A 15603-nucleotide genomic window follows, 5' to 3' on the forward strand; every position below is an offset into this window, starting at 1 on the left:
TCCAGTAACCATCATTTAGTAGCCCCGGTGGAGTAGGTTACAAAAAACAAGAATATTTCATTTTCACACACACACACACACACACACACATTAAAAGAAATTAATGTTTTGCTTCAGTTGAAATTTTTAGTGGAGATATATTGTTTTCTTAATGAAAAATTTTGCAAACATTTTTAATTTTAAAACAAATTTCAAAAGATTTTGTTTCATTTTGTGGGGAAAACCTACTTTCTCTCACTTTATTACTTTTTCTACTGATAAAAGAAGGGAAAAGTTAATGAAAAGAGGTCACTGGAAAAACTGAGGAAAAAGTAAAATAAAATGGAATTTTTGTTCTAATTTTTATTTTTTTTCTCATTCCCCACCCACACTCCTCCCACTTTCCAATGGAAAAAAGTCAGGAAGTGAGAGAAAATGACTATTACCCCTCAAAACAAAACTTTTTTTAAAAAAAGAAAAAATTTAAATATTTTATTTCTAATTTTTTCATTAGAAAACAAAAACCGCAACCTGAATGAAAAAATAATGCAAATATTTTGTTTCCCCTGAGAAAAACTTCGATGGAAAATTTTCAACTAGCTGAGAAGCCCAAGGCTTATCTCCAGTAACATCCTCCCCCTCACTTCCCTTCCACTTTCCTTTCCAAATCAATTATTTCTCACCCATTCTGAATGGGGTTCCTTCCATAAGACAAATGGAGGATGTTCTACATGTCAGTGGAGGTCGTCTCTCTTATTTTAGTAACCCCTGATTTGAATCCTACCTGGCGCTGCTCTTTGGGTCCTGGTTTACACCAGTCAGGTAGATAGAACCTGGGAGGAAAAGTGGGGACAGATGGGACTGGGACGAGGCTTTATATTATTTCTCCCTGAAGTACCTTTTGTTGTCCAGGCCACTAGGAGTCCCTGTTTCGCCATACATCTAATCTTGACCTGGAAGTTTGAACAAGTGCCTCCTTCATCACCCTTATAAAAATGACATTAAAGGGGCATGAGTGATGCAGGGAATTGGCAGTGCGAGTAAAGAGCTTTTCACTTCAAGGACACTGGTTTAAATCCAGGGGGACATCACAAAATTCAGCAACACAACTGACAATCTCAAGAACAATGGATGAAGGGGCGAGCAGAGGAAAAATACACTTGGAAGTGTTACATCAACTTAACTAAATTATGTGAATTGTGCCCAGATACTATGCTGATCAGTGCCTTAGAAATGAATATGGTAAATAAATGAATTGATAGTGCCAGCAGAAAGGCCCAAGAGTGATAGAACATTACCTATTCATCCCTAAAGAGGGCAGTCACACCATCCTCTGTTTCTCAATCAGAACTCCCAATGGGCATTGCTATTGGCAGACAGAAGTGCGACTACTGCCAAAGGACAAGGCCTGTTCATGTTGCTTTTATTATTCAAAACCTAAGTATGTTAAATAATCACAACAGACTACTACCAAATACATGTCAAAGTGTCCGAGTGGGATATGGAGTCTTTCTCTGCTAGGGCAGTAGCTCAAATATACATTTATGTGGCTAGAATAAAGACTCCACTTTATTTGCTTGACTTCTTTCAACTTCAGTCAACATACAATGTGCTCCTCATTCAGTCCCAAGGCCTCTTTGCACTCCAAAGACTCTGTGAGTGAGAAGAGCCCTCTAAAAATGTGCTAGGATCCAATTGCCCTGTGTGTGCAATTACTATGCTTGAACCTTAGATGTTGTAACCAAACTGTGCCAGCCGGTGCTGATTCTGCAAAGCTGCTCCTTATGTTTGATTTGCTGTATCCCAGTATTACCAAACCCAAGCATTCAATAATTATGTCAGGCCCCAAAAATCAGACCATCTTAAAAACATGAGATTTTTTTAAAATAATATATTTTGAGTTCCTTTTATGTGTTGTCTGCCTTTTGAACCTTTAGGGTTCAAGTGTTCAAGGTTTCTCTGTAACCATGAGGACTAGAAACTTACTCTTTTTAAAAAAATGAAAGCTGAGATTCTCATGCAATTACTTGACTCCAGAAGCTGGATCTTTAAGAAAGACACCAATGAGAGTCATGAGAGTTGGTAACACTGTATCCCCAAGAGGCTCACCTATTTACTATATCTGCTTCCAGCTCCTCTGGGTCGTCCCTATGATGCCTTACTGCTTCTTGCAACAAACAGGCCCTATTGCTTTGCCTGCTTTCATGGGTCAATTAGCTGCAAGGTCACTTGTGGGGGATACAGAGAGGAGACAAGCTATGGATGGCACTGGTGAGTTGCTAGACTGCATCACTACCTAGCAAAGCTTCCTCTGTACCAAAGCAATATCTTTCCCTCTTGGGCTGCTGTTCTCCCCCACTGCACAACTATCAGAAACGTTTCCCCACTAATTCCCCAGCCTGGCCACAGAAATGCCCGTGGAAACAGTCAGCTCTCAGTACAGATGGACTAGAACACCAAATCCAACCTGCCCAACCCCAACTTTTGTCACAAATTTATGGACAATTCAGGTCCTTTGTGACCCAGGCCCATCCCTACACCTCGCCAACTCAGAACCCCAGTTCTGCACACCCCAGAGCTCACTGGGGATCTTCTACTTCTGATTGGAGCGTGGATCTGGTCTGCACAACTTGGCTTATCTGTCATTCATGGGCTGTGTACCTGGGAAATGGGCAATTTTCTAAGGGTTAATAAAGAGACCTGGATCATCAGTCAGTCTGTGTTACCCTCGCCTCCCCTTTCTGCCTCATCTGCTCAGGCAGGGAAGGGCTTAAATGCTGCAGTAGGGTTGTGCTGCAATCAACTTCAGCTGGGCTTGGTGGGGTGAGGCCATAAAAGATGAGGCAACGCAGGGGGTAGGTTTTGCAGGACAGATTGAGTAAGAGGAGGTTTTCGGAGAAAGGAGTAGAGTCATTTGCTAGCCTGTGATAGGAAAAAAAGAGGAAGCTCAGAATGGGAAATGAGATCCTCTGAAGCAAAAATTCAAACAGATTTCTCTCCACTCTGCTTTGAGGTTCTGTCAGGCCCTGAAACCATGGGGTAGAGTAGACACTGACCCTTGTCATGGAAGTAATCAGGGGGAGGGGAGTTTGTTCATGACAGGCCTATGAGAAAGGAACAGGTTTAGTAAGTTATGAAGGAAGGGCCTTAGGTTATTAGCCTAAAGCCAAGCTACTCTGCTTGTTTCTTATGGAGAAGCAAGGACACCCTTCCACTGGCCCATCGTGCCCTGAGAGGTTACGGGCCTGTTTGTTTTAGGCCTTCCTGGTGGGTTTATTGTTTTAAATAAACCTGCTGGACCCTTGAGATTGGAGATGTTTGAGCCACTTTGCCAGCATCTCACATGCCGAAGCAGTACTGCCAGCTTGAAGCATCAAAAAAACATGAAATGGGCTTAAAAAAGGGATGTGTGTGTATATATATATATATATATAATATTATATTATATTATATTATATTACAAATAGTTGATTTTGGGTTCTTTTTATCTGCCTTCTGGTTTCTGAGCATTCAGAGTGCACTCACTTCATGTTGGCAAGCTTTTCTCCATGACCAGGGAGGCTAAAACTTACTTTTGTTAATGAAAGCAGAATCACTTGATTCCGGGAGCTGGGGTTCTAAGAAATGGGGTCCAAAAAAAGTAATGAGAGTTGGCAACATTTGTAGTGTAATGTATAAATGGACTGCCTCCCTTATCTGCAGTTACTCCTTTAATCTGCCCCAGTGAGTGTAAAGATCTCTGGCACAAACCAAATGGGAGGAACATTCCTTCCTGGAAGGGTATGTGAAGCCCTGTTCTTAGCTCCCTGTCACAGCCAGATGTGCTGCTTCCTGCATTACGCTCTTGACTCAATCGCTTTGTCTCTGTGTCTCTTCTGTTTGTTTACTCGGCTTTACACTCTGAGCTGCTCACCAGCAATCTGCCTGAGCACATGAAGGTGCTTCAGACTCTGCCCCCTTCCATCCTGCCTCCCACACTAGCCTGTGGCTTGACATTACTTATGTGCTACTCTTATGTGAAACAAGTGCCTTAGGTGCTTTTATAGCTAACAATAGCATCTGCGGTGGTGACAGCAAGTGCAATGTTTCTGGGGCTGTCAGTCCTCATGTGTCAGGGCATTAATTGATCAACAGGCAGGGACAGGAAGAAATATCTTTTCTCCCACTTTCCCTGGAACAGTACTGTGGGTGCTAACACCGCCTCTAAAGTTTCTGGCCACCATCAGAGACAGAGTAATGGACTAAACAGCTCACGGTTCTGTTCCAGTAGGGCAGTTTGCACATCCCTTATGAGGGTTGAAGCAATTGGAAGGGTCTGATTCCATTTAAACAGTATTGCAGCTAAGGGGGACAATCTCTGCTTGCTGTGCCAGGGTGTAGTTCTGTGCCACTCGCAAAGAAATAAACCTCTTATTGTTTAATAGCTCTCGGGGCCTGCCCGTGCTTCCTCGGTAACCATGCAGCCCACAGTTTTGATTCCCCCCAGTAAAAAGCATCAGCTCTGTGCTGCCTCTGCAGAAGCCATGGTGCAAAGGATGGGGCGGGAGCAGAGCGGAGGAAGAAGCTGAAGCGGGGCTGAGACAGGCCCAGAGCAGGCATGGCTGGAGTGGATCTGTGCTCTGATTGTCCCTGGCTGCCACATATTCCAGCAGTCCCAGGGGTGCCCTTAGCCTATGCTTTGGTCCCCAAAAGCACCAATCAGCTTCCTTTCTGGCCCTGTACTGTTGCTTCCCTCTATGCAGTGGGCATGTGATTTCTGGGAGGGAGAAGCCAGCCAGAACAAAGGACGTTTTCCCTTGAAAGTCAGAAGGCTTTGCAGAGGGGAAGTGGCTGGGCGGGGAGGGGTGTCTCTCCAGATAATGGGGGAACTTCTCCTTTCTTTGCACTGATCACTCACCTGATGATCTAATTAATACAGTCAACTCCAGAATCTGAGCCAAAGTGGAGAGAAAAACCGCAGCTTCCTCTGTGAAACTGCACTGTGTACAAGACACACAATACTTGGCAGCAGCAGTTAAAGTGTCATGAACCAAATTCTGCCTTTGGTTGCATCTGGGCAACACCATTGACTTGATATCAGTCCCACTGCAAGGGTGGGATTCAGGGCAGACTATATTCATGGGTCTGTCAGAGAACTATGAGGCAAAGTGGGGGTGATGTGCAGACATTTAAGCCAGTATTTTCAGAGGGGGTTTGCTAATTTGGGTGCACTGGCTTTTTTGTGTCTGTCCTGATCCTGATTTTCAGAGGTGGTGAGAAGCTGCAGATCTTGATGGGAATTGAAAGGAAAGATGCACCCCCAGAAACAGCAGGATTTGTTCCACCAAAATGAGGGGTTAATTCTCTTCCTTCAGGGTTTGTCGAAGATGGAGAGATTAACCTTGCTTCCTCCCTGGGCCTGGAAGAAACTGAAGGATCTGCTCCTAGACATTTCAGAAGAGGAGGGGAGAGACAAAGTAGTAAGAATAAAGACTGAGGTAAACTACTGGAAAAAGAGGATGTGAGGGACTTAAAATGGACCCTGAGATGTGTCTTCAGCTGGTGTCAAAAGGTGTAGCTCCATTGACGTGGCTGGAGCAGGCCCATTTACAAGAGCTGAGGATCTGACCCAATGGCTTCTGACCAGAGACAGAAAGGGTTTAGGGATAATATATGCCTCAGTTACACTATGGATTATCAGAGATGGAAAGTCAGATAGAACAATGGACCTTGTACTCTTTTAAAACTGAATGCACAGATAAAAACAATTAAGGTGAGAGTACTGTCTAGACTATGAATCAACTTTAGGGACTGGAAAGAGAACACAGGAGGGACAGTTTGAGTCAGAATGACTACGGCCATGTTTGCTCATATAGGTGCACACTGCAGATCTATTATGTGGATGATCAGAAGCATGCTATTCACTTAGAAAGGCAATACCATTTATTTACAGATAGCATTCTTCATACAAAGCCGAGCATCTCCAGAACATTTTACAATAAGTGGTTGTAATCTAAAGAAAAAAGGAGAGTTGAGGATGAAATCTGTATCATATATATATATATATATATATATATAACTTAATTGCACAATTGGCTGCTGATACTGCTCCAGTAACAGTGAGAAGGGTTTTCTGACAAGCCCTTTACACTAGCAAAGTAACAATGGCCTGAATTTTCAAAAGGGATTTTGGGTTCTGGCTCAGTTTTTGAGTGTCCAACTGGAGACACCATAAAGGGACCTGATTTTTCTAAATATGTGGAGCACCTCAACCTCTGAAAATCAGACCTCTTTATGATGTCTCACCCAAAATCACAAGTTTCAGAGTGGTAGCCGTGTTAGACTGTATCAGCAAAAAATACGAGGAGTATTTGTGGCACCTTAGAGACTAACAAATTTATTTGGGCATAAGCGTTCGTGGGCTAAATCACAAAATCACAGGTTACTTTTGAAAATGTAGGCCAATAAATAGGTCTTCTTCATCTGAGCTGGCTTAGTATAGCTTCAATACAATAGCAGAGGTACAGCAAATATAATAGCAAAAAGAAAAGGAGTACTTGTGGCACCTTAGAGAGTAACCAATTTATTTGAGCATAAGCTTTCGTGAGCTACAGCTCAGAAGTGAGCTGTAGCTCACGAAAGCTTATGCTCAAATAAATTGGTTACTCTCTAAGGTGCCACAAGTACTCCTTTTCTTTTTGCGAATACCGACTAACACGGCTATTACTCTGAAACCAAATATAATAGGTAACACTGCTAGGAGATCTTACTGGGAGTAACTGGCTGAAGAGAAGGAGGCTTCTCCTAAACCTGAGATTTATTTTACTAGGACTTCCAAGCAAAGTGATGAAACTCCTTCGCTTGAGTCATTTAAAATTGGACTAATCAAACCACAGGAGAATTCACTGCAGGGAATAACCTTATATTGGCTGGTGGAGAAGAGGGGAAATGAAATAACGGTCCTATAAGTCTATTTCTTCTCCATCTTCTATGATTATACAAAAATATTTCAACACATCTGATGAAGAAATTCTCTGTTATTGGCAGTGCTGTTGTAAGTGGGATCACAACTGCCTTAACCTTTAGCTTAGATGAATATACTAAACCATTGTCACGCAACAACTCAACTTATCACCTACTAGTTGCCACCATTACTTTAGTTACTAGCATTGACTTTGGCTACAGACTGAAGAAATACGTAATTCTGGGCAAAATTCTCGGCTTGTGTAACTCAGTGGAAGTGTGCCAGCAAAAATTTGGCCCTATTTCTGTAGAAACTCACCATTCAAATGCATGTTCAAACAGATGCTTCTGAATTTGGGGCACTAAGGAAATCTGCTAGCACAGGAAGCAAAGCATAGTATGCAGTTATTAGATAGCACTTCGTATTTTCAGTGGAGAGAAAATATTAAACAAAAGACTCCCGTCCCAGTCAGATGCAATAATCAATCTTCTCTGGTGCTGATGTGTGTTGCTAAGCAAATGCCTCACTTGGGGTATTTGACAAACTGACACTCTGCCACATTGAGTGTCAAACTCAGCTTGTCAAATACACGGAGCGCAGCACTGCGGGACTTGGGCGTACCACCTGGGAAACCTTCAGTGACGCGGTGTCCTAGATGGGAAGAAAAAGAAAGGTTGAGTTTCTGTCAATGACAGGGTAGGAAAATCCCTCCCTTTAATTGGTGGGGAGGAGAGCCAAATAAGCAAGTGTTGATTTCTGCTGAGTTCACATCAGCTATATTGATCTGTGAACTGAAGCTGGATATGAGGAGCTGTGATCAATGCCCAGAGATAGAAGCTAATCTGAGTGCCCTGCTAGCCCACAGGGCTTGAAATATTTACTGCATTGCCCACACAAGGACTATCCACATACAGACATGGAGTTTGGATGCATGGTCACGAAGGCTGATGTCTTTCTGCATACACAAGGGCCTTTTTAAAAAGTACTCGTCTAGACAAAGGCCTGGAGCATATACCCTAGGGAGCATTTCTGCACAGATGGGGTCACAGGCAAGATGACCTAATAGAGCATTTGCATTTTTCATTTCTGTGATTATACATTTAGATAAGCAGGCCAGGATTTTCAAATGTAGGATCCTTTATTAGAAACCCTACTGTAATTTGCATTTGCATTCCAATGATCACACGGTCATCTGTGACCAAAATCTGCAAGGTACTTAGGAACTTGCCAGCTTCAAGCATATAAATCATCCCATTGTAGCCAATGCTTCACATTCTTAAGTATGTTGCTGAATTGGGGTCTCTGGCCCAGGTCCATAATGGAAGTTAGCAGCCTAAACTCCTGTGTGCATCTGGGCCTGTGTGTCTAAAACAGGTGTTAGGGATGAAATGGCAAAATTCCCACTGACATCAGTGGAACCAGGATTTCAACCTTGATGTTTAAGTGCTGAGATCAAGGAGCACCCAGATTTGGAACTGGCCACCTGAATTTGAAAAATGGGACCTCCAGGCCTATCTGAGATGAAGGGTATGATTCTGGTCCCTTTGAAATCAATGGGAGGTTTGCCATTGACTCCACTATTAGCAGGATCCGATCCTAAAACTGGCTCAAAGTCCAGTATCAAATGTGTTCACTGTCGTCAAAAAACAAAAAAACAAAACAACCACCCCCCCAAAAAAAACCCCCACCAAATCAAAACAGCTAAAACAACATGGGAGTTCAGCACATTCCATTCTTGCCTTCACTCCAGTAATGGTCCCAAGCCCGTCACCTTCCTATATTGGACTGCACTGTTTGGCAATAATGTTGTAAGGGTTCTAATTCTCTATTGCTGTACAGCCAGGGGATCTCAGAAAGAAATAATGAATTTCTTCATGAATGACCTTCGGAACGTTCTCTTCCATTGTCAAAATTAACCCTTTTGTTCTCTTCCCCCCCTCCCCAATCCCCATGAACAAACATAGCTTTCTACCCACATATGCCAGCACAACTCACCCCCCATAATCTTCTGTAACTCCTCACTGAAACCCTGTCCCCTTTGTCCCCCCACTTTGTCCCCCCCCCCCCCCCCACCGCTCCTCTGCACACAAGCATGCAGATGCAGGTCCCTTGCCTTAACCCTTTTAGAAACAGAATAGTTTGCTTTAAAAAATTCCAGCGCACCAAGTCTGTAGGAGGAAAGGTATTGCTTAGCTTTACTAACAGATGCATGCTTAAAGGAAGATGGCAGCTCAGAATGTGGGTTGCTGCTTGAAATTATGATGCAGGGGAAATCTATCACAACTCCTGGAAAAAACCGATCCCGTGTCACACCATCTCAGTGCTGTTCACATGCTCTGTGGTCGAGGCCCCGGCAGAGCCTATTTTTAAAAATGAAAAAGTTTTTCTGCTGTCAGAGTCCTCTTCTTTTCATTTCACATGACCAGCGGCACCAAGGCTCTGAGAAAGCAAGCAGGCTATTTTTGATACCACAGTGAGAAACTCAACTGAAAACCTTTAAAGGAGATGAAAGCAGGATTAAACCGTTACATTGGCAGTGAAATGGAGTGGGTGATCTAATAGGTCTAAATTCTAATTTCTAACTTCTGGGATGTGGTCCTATGATGATATCTTAATATCCCATCTGTTATTACAAACACACACACACACCCCCACCCACCCACCCCCGGGGTGTATTTTTTCTACATGTAAAATACAAAAATTCTAGTCAATGTTGATCCCCTCCCCCCCTTACTCCGCACTCCCACCCCCATGCACAGTAAGCAGAAGATCTATGCAACTCTCAAATTCCACGTAAACACTCAAGTTAGGGTTTAAATGGGACTTTAATGATGCATAGTCCTTGGGCTTGTTCTCTGCATAAGGGAGTATTTCACCCTAAATAGCTGCATGAACTACATTGTTGGCACAGGGTTTTGTCGATAGTAAACTTGCACCAGTGTAACTGAACCAGTTTAAAACCAATCCAGTAAGTTACGGCCTTAAGCTACATTGGTTTAGGCAGAATTTAAAGGACTCGAGGTGGTCTATCTGAGGGGTTTGCTGCATCATACTATACTGATTTTAAAATGTCTTAGTCACAGCCGTGCAAGTGTTATAGTACTGTATAGCCAAGGCCACAGATTAACTCTTGCAAAGCTGATGTGTCCTAGTGGTTATAGCAGGGGACTGGGCAGCAGGTGCTTGCCTCTTCTTCCCAGATCTGTCATTGGGCTCTCCATGCAAATTATTTATGACTACTAATTAGACATTGTGCAGTCCTTGGCACCATTCTCTCTATACAAGTGGGGAAAGAAGAATGAGCTCATCATTAAACTAACTGGGAATTGGTCCAAACGCCTCAAGTTTGCTCGAAGAACTCTCTTTCCAGTAAAGTTTGATGTGGAGGCTGCATCAAAAGTGTAAATCAGCAGAGCTCTATTGACATCAGTGCAGTGACACTGACTTACCCCAGATGAGGATTTGACACTGAAGTTCAAGAAGGCTCTTTTTAAAAAAATGAGCACCACCGCTTCTGCTATTCTAGCTTAAAGCCGTTGTGGCTTTCAGAGGGGAAAAACAGAGCTGCTCATAATGCTGCTGTCAGCAACAGATAAAGGGGGCGGGGGGTCACAAAGTGAAGATCATTCTTTAGGTACATAGGAGAGGAACTCACTCCACACCCTCTATTGATGGTATGTTGTTTGGGTGGACCTCACTATTGACAGGGGTTCTGGTTTCCAGTTGGAACGGGTATTTCCAAGGAAAAGCCTGGTGTTAAAAATCAGACTTAACCATCAATATTATTGTAGGCAGAAAAACAGAAACAGACGCATTCTCCATGCAGCCCCTTGTGAATAGCATAAAAGGCCAATGCTTTAGAAATCCTGCTGTGAGCATATCAGCCATATGTGATCTCTCTTGGGAGTTTTACAGGACTTTCTTCCTATTCGCTGTGCAATTGGTGATGGAAGGAAAATAACAAAGCAGGATGGATTTGACCCCAAACCTAGACAAGTGCCTGTATTTTGGCTGTGTGTTTCTTTGAATTTTCAGTCGAACCGAGCCCAAGCTCTGAAGTTCAGCTCTCAATTTGGATACACACCTTTCTCAGGTTCAATGCACTCAGAACCTGGGTTTGGGTGCAGACCCATCTCTAATTGCCATACTCACTCAAACGCACATCTCAAATCAAAAAGGAGAGAGCGAGAATCCACATGAACCTGGGTGGAGCTGGGTTTGTAGAACACCCTCCCAACTGTAACCTCTAGACTTGAGTCTCCTCTCAAATTGCAAAGGTGTAAATTAGGAGTCACTCCATTGAACTCAACAGACTCACACTGGTTTAAAACTGGAGTGAGGTCAGAATCAGGCTTCCTGAGTGTCCCCCCAAGCTCTAGCTGGAAACTGAAAACCCTAATATCACTGGGCCAAATTCTGAAGCCCTTACTTAATTGAACCTCCTATTGAATCCTATTCTATTCCATTGAAGATCTGCACCCATCACTATGGTTGATGCCAATGGGAGATTTACCTGAATAAAGAGCACAGGATTTGATTCAAAGTATTCAATTACAAGTACCACGTGTGCTCCAGAAAAGATCAGAGCTGGAGATTAAAGAGTTTACACTGAAGCAACCATGCCAGGTTGTACCCAAGTCCATTTTTGCTATAGCACATCTGTGGATTTGGATTAGACAGTTAATAAGTTTCAGGCAGAGCAACCACCTAAGTATCGTGCCCAGTACATTAATAACGCCTGCTCTCTGGCTGACAAGTGTCATTGCTGCTTCTTAGATCATGCAGGACAGCAAATGCTCTCTCCCTGTTAATGAGGGCTGATCATGTTATGAACTGCCTTCCAAGGATGCTGAATCCAACTAGAAGAGAGTTCGTTCAGCACTAAATAAAGCATTCGATTCCTTATAAGAGCTGAGCAACAGCAGCACAGGGCTTGCCAAAAGCCACATGACAGCTTTCGCTGTGCGCTTGCTCTTGGCCTTTTTACAGCAGTGAGGTTCCTGGTTGCACATGGGGCCCTGCTGCAGATGAAATCATCTCCCCCAGTGCTGGAATTAATGGGAACTCTCCTGTTTACTTGCTAAGGGCTGCATAGTAGCTTTAACCCACGATACACTATAGGGGACAGAGTGGAGCTGCAGCAGAGAGTTCCTGGAAGAGTACTGGCTTCAGGAGCACAGCTGAGGCAGCCACCTCAGGGTACACACTACAGCTCTGTTGGCTGGTACAGAGGAAGCGGGGTCAGGTTATGGTCTTCTCTCACCCTCATTCCTCTCTGAGGAATCCAGCCCTGCCAACAGCACTGGCTTCAGGAGCACAGCTGAGGCAGGTGCAGGGTACACACTACAGCTCTGTTGGCTGGTACAGAGGAAGCGGGGTCAGGTTATGGTCTTCTCTCACCCTCACCCTCTCTGAGGAATCCAGCCCTGCCAACAGCACTAAACCAAAGCAGTTCTTGCGTTCAGAGAAAAAGCATCCAATCCAAAGCCCATTCAGCTCATTGGAAATATTCCCATTGACTTCAGGGGACTTTGGGTCAGGCACAAAGATTGTGCCCAGCCTCGGGACCGAGGTGCATGTGGAGAGAGGCTTCTCGCACCAATTCCCTCTGTACAGGGGCCAGGCACAACGGAGCTCTACATGTTCCAGTTAGAGATGGGCTCAAGCTGGGACATCCAGCTCCAGAACCAGATTGGCGACACCCCAAAGTTCAGGGGTGCTGGGTCCAGGGCACTGGCTCAGCTTACTGCCCGGGCTGGCGAGCAGCCTCACATGTGCCCTCTGACCTCCCAGGGAGCTGGGCTCAGACTGCTCTCTTGATTTTGAGACCGGGCTTAACCCAAATGTCCCTACAGGGAAACGTATAAAACAGTGAAATGTTTCCCCAAGCACCTTCTCCCCATGTCTTGTCATCCCAATGAACCCCTGCCCCCCATCAGTGTGATTTTGTCCTTACTTATGCCAGCTGTATAGAGTAGAGACATAGGCCCTAGGTCGTTGTCTTTATTCTCTGCCAGAAATGCCACTCATCCTCACTCAGCCGAAGCTACTCATCTGAATATCCCTTCTCTGTCCTTCCCCCCACACCTGCCTCTGGCCCTTCTTTCACATGCTTCCCTCCCCCTGCAAACCCACCTGGACCCCTTCCTCCACCTTCTTCTCAAACCCAACTTCTCCCCAGAGGCTTATAAACCAGAGTCCCATAAACACTAATTTTACCCCCTAAGGTACATGCATTAGTCTCCCCATCAACTATACAAGCGCATGCCCTTCCTTTCCACCTCTCCCTCCCTGCGCTGACATCTTCTCTTGTTCTTTGCACCTTAACTTAGATGGTAAGGCTCTTTGCAGCAGGGTTGTGTTCATTTGTCTTTGTACAGCCCTGTGCACGTCTGTGGTGCCATGTAATAGATGAATACAATGCACTGTTCACGTTGCTGTTTTAAATAAAATAAAATAAAAGGCCCAAATTCTGATATCTATTCTCATCTTGAGGAGCACTTACTTCACAGGTGGTCTCATTGACTTCAGTGGGACTATTCATGGAGCAGTGTGCTATTCCGTGTGAAGCACACGGTATTAAAGCTTTCTTCTCTCACTCCACAGAGTTATAAAAATAAAAAATCCTGTAGCGTATTTATCTGGATAATTGGACTGGGAGCCAATTTACAATGCAGACAGTTAAACTCAGCTTCAGGGATGGGGGCTTGAACCAATAATCCAGGTACACCCCTGAACTTTGGGATATTCAAAAGTTGAATCCAGAGTTTACTGCTGGGCCCCATCTCACTGTGGCTGACATAAAAGCACATGGTATCCCCAGCATTCTTATTTGCAACACAATTCAGAGACCCAGAAAGGATAAAGCTATAAGCAAAGGAGAACTTTTTGATAGCTGATCAATACATGAATAATCTCACAGTCTGACACATCAGGGAATCGATTAGAGCTGTGGAAATGGCTTAAGAGCCTGAAAATCAGAAGAGTAGCAATTTACACGTGATAATTTATGCTTCTAGGCAAAGCAATGCAGAAGTGCTTGATACAATACTAATTATTGCTAGCATTGCATATCTCTGAATCCTCCTGCAAATCCCACCTTGAAACTCACCTTCTAGCGCCGGCCTCCACCCCACCTCTTCTGTGCTCCAGCTGGACTCTGCTCTCTCAAACTGTTTGCTTCACTAACTTTTAAGAAGGGAGAAAAGAAAAAGGGAGGGAAAACGCTAATATCTAAAATTCACATACACAGAATTTGAGAAAAGGACCCAGCCAGTGGGGCATGCACACGAACTTATTGCATGATCTTTCACTGGCGGAAACCTCCTTCCTCCCGGATCACCTCCCCCTGCTCATTGCTAGTTATAGCCCTGGCTTTTCTATCTCTCATTTGGATTGAAATCTCCCCAAGGCCAACAACATGGTTTTTTATTTCTCTGTAAAGCACCAGGCATGCATTAGGAACTGTACACATAGTCATTAATAATAAATAATCATCATAATAATCATAATAAATTAATTATGGTTCCAACTGCAGAGCTCCCAGGAAAAATCAGCTACATTTTCTTCCCTGGTGGGATGTATGGGGAGAAAAGACAAATGAAGAAGGTGACCCCTCTATCCATATACTTAAAATATACTGTCCAGCTGCATGGTTTTTCTCCATGCAGGAGAGACCCGGCAAACCCCCTCATTAAAAATATCTGCCCCAGGGAGGCTTGAATATTGGACATGATTCTGTATCTTGGGGAAAGGGATTCTGGAAGCTGGGGTAAGAAATGATCTAGCCCAAATTGTAAACATAGGGGACAGACACCAAGGAAGGTGGGGGTGGAGTGTCCAGCAGAGGTCTGGCAGAAATTGGGGGTGTACCCTGGGACCTTACCCCAAAGTCTCCCGAAAGAGACCCCTCAAAAACTTTAGACAGGAGACTGGCTAGAAGTGGTTTGTTGCTGCCTGTTCTCCCTAGCTGTACCCACCTCAAAGGAGAGGTAGCAGGCCCTTTGGAGGCATGAGACAAGTGTCCCATTTGAAACTCCATCCCTTCTCCCCTCTGCCACCCATTTTAGCAGCGTACAAGAGAGTAAAGCCAAGCAGACGTGCCAGCGGGTACAAACCATACCTGTAGCTGCACTCTCACGGGGCAAGAAGTGGAGTGGTGCTGGGTCAGGCATGCGGGGCCTGCTGGGGGCACCCAGGGAGCAAAGCAGAAGCAGAGCAGTGGGGCTCAGCCCAGGAAGGCGGCTCGTTTTTGAAGGGGCCTCTCCTCCTTCAAGAGGAAGCTGAAAATGGGGAAGATAAGGCTGAGGTTAGATAACAGGAAATGTCTGGATGTGAGTGACAACATGTCAGAGTTGTGAAATGCAGCAGCAGCAGCTCCTGGCTTTGTCCCTCTCACAGGGTGCAAAGCTCACAAACTGCTGCTAAAGCAAAGCTGGACAGGGTCCGTGCAAACTGTCCAGATGCACTTTCAGACTGAATTCCTTGCAGATTAGAATAGGCCCCAAGGCATCAGCAGAACTGGTAACCAGGCCACATTTCTTGTATTTGAGCTAATGACACCTTGTGGGAGGCTGTTCACTGCTGGCTCATAAAGGAACTCCAGGGGCTCCTCGGACAGCCTCTTGCTTTTAGAAGGGGACATTTACTTTAACTCTTTAAATGGCCAGATTGGCTTGGGT

The 15603-nt window shown here is 44.5% G+C and overlaps 1 long non-coding RNA gene across 2 annotated transcripts; it reads right to left on the minus strand.

Moving 5' to 3' along the window:
* Positions 1-343: 343 nt before the first annotated feature.
* Positions 344-15196, minus strand: LOC119567067. Of its 2 annotated transcripts, XR_005226785.2 has the most exons (4): positions 15045-15171; positions 14034-14110; positions 3793-7573; positions 344-2948 (listed from the first exon to the last, which is right to left on the minus strand). It is a non-coding gene; the product is annotated as an uncharacterized LOC119567067 (long non-coding RNA). The 2 variants fall into 2 exon arrangements; XR_006283999.1 differs by lacking the exon at positions 344-2948 and having other exon boundaries at positions 5884-7573; positions 14034-14106; positions 15045-15196.
* Positions 15197-15603: the final 407 nt, after the last annotated feature.

The sequence above is a fragment of the Chelonia mydas genome, chromosome 9 (assembly GCF_015237465.2).
Source record: "Chelonia mydas isolate rCheMyd1 chromosome 9, rCheMyd1.pri.v2, whole genome shotgun sequence".
NCBI lineage: Eukaryota > Metazoa > Chordata > Testudines > Cheloniidae > Chelonia > Chelonia mydas.